Here is a 1848-nt window from a genome sequence, read left to right as displayed (position 1 = left end):
AATACACTTTAGTACTTTCACTCAAGTACATTTTTGAATTCCCGGACTTCTACTCGGACTTCTACTACGGAGTAGTTCTCCATTGCAGTATTGATACTTTTACTGTAAATGTTGAGTTCCACCACATGGTCAAGTGTATTCATGAATGCTTGACATGGGCTCATTGTCTGCCGTTGCATGACTTGCAGCTCCGCGCCCCTGACAGCCATCAATCAATCAGGTGGCAGGAGATCAGCTTGAATGTGGCCAATCAGGTCGAACCTATACCGCTCTCAACTTTCACATACTTCTCATTCCTGACTTATTAGGCCTCTCACGGCAGAGGTATCTCTGATCTATAGCAAACACACGCATGCACGCACACACGCACGCACGCAGTCATTTTCTCTAGGCCTCAGTTCATAACTCTCAAGGATAGGATTTATTCTTATAGGGCTGCAACTATCGATTCATTAGGCTATTACTTTTTTCGATTAGCTGAATAATTTGATGAAGCACGTAAGCATTATTTCATACTTGGCTGCACAGCGGTGTTGTGAAAAAGCAGTTAGAATAGCAGATCTACAAGTTCACACGTGGCCTGGGATTCTTTTCTTGTCTGTGAAGCCTTTTGAGCTGCAATGAAAACAGGCAAAACAGTGAAAACAGTGACATCTGCTGGCAAATCCCATTATATGGGATTTGCAGGCTGTGACATCACAGTCAGCAGAGCACTTGTTTGAGCCAGAAAACCCCAGACCAGAAAATCTACTGAATGTTAAAAGTTTAGGTTTTTTGGGTGCAATTGAGCTCAGAAAACCTAAAAAGAAATTAAGAAAAATTACAAAAACTTTCGTTTTATGTCACAATTGCTTTAACCCTGAGTATATATGAATTAGGGGTGTCAAAAAAATCGATTCGAATTAGAATCGCGATTCCCGTTATGAACGATTCAAAATTCATATATTTTTTTTAAGATTTTATTTCTGGTTAGTTACAGGAGTTTTCACTACATGGTGTTTATAATATGAAATGTAAGCTCACCCTAACCCTCACCCTTACAGTAAACATCATGTCTTCAGTCATTTTCAAGTTAATCACTTCAGTTGGCTGGAGTAGATTGTGATGAAATCCTATGTATTGAATCAAGAATCATTTTGAATAGAGAATAGTTTCGAATCTGGAAAAAAAATATTTTGAATAAATAAATAAATCGTTTTTGGAGAATCGAGAATCGTAGAATCGAAAAAATCGATTTTGAATCGAATCGTGACCCCAAGAATCGGAATCGAATCGAATCGTGGGACACCCAAAGATTCACAGCCCTAATATGAATAGAGACGGCACCGGATTTCTCCTCCAATCCAATACAAATTCGGCCACATGTTCATTTCGCCTCAGGGTTTCCTCCGGGTGCCGTCTCTATTAATATATACTCTAAGCTTTAACCTCAGTAGAACTCACACATTTTTGCCCCCCTACACAAAATCTCTTTACAGAAAACAGATCCAGCCTCAAAGCATTTGCTATTTTCTCTGAATGTTTTTGCCCCATGTAAACAGCACTAGGGTTCATGTGGTTAATGAATTTAAGGGAAGGTGAGGGTATTTCTTTTAAAGGAAATGACATGCCTTTCCTTCTACGAGAGAGAGTGCTAGTGCATGTTATGAATCTCATTTCACTGAGTCTGAGGGACTTGGCTTGAACACACTCAGCGTTATTGACAATGGGTTTCATTTATACCAGGCATATTGTCGCTTCAACCACATCCAAGCCAGAGTTGTGGGTTAAGCCATTAAAAGTGGGAAAGCATCCGAGTCATACGCTCGCCAAACAGATGTAATTTATGGGCAGAGTTGGGTCAGATGA

This window comes from Protomyctophum parallelum, assembly GCF_964188405.1.
Source record: "Protomyctophum parallelum genome assembly, chromosome: 8".
Classification (NCBI taxonomy): Eukaryota; Metazoa; Chordata; class Actinopteri; order Myctophiformes; family Myctophidae; genus Protomyctophum; species Protomyctophum parallelum.
The sequence above is the reverse complement of the archived record's forward strand: the minus strand, read 5'-3'. Positions refer to the sequence as shown.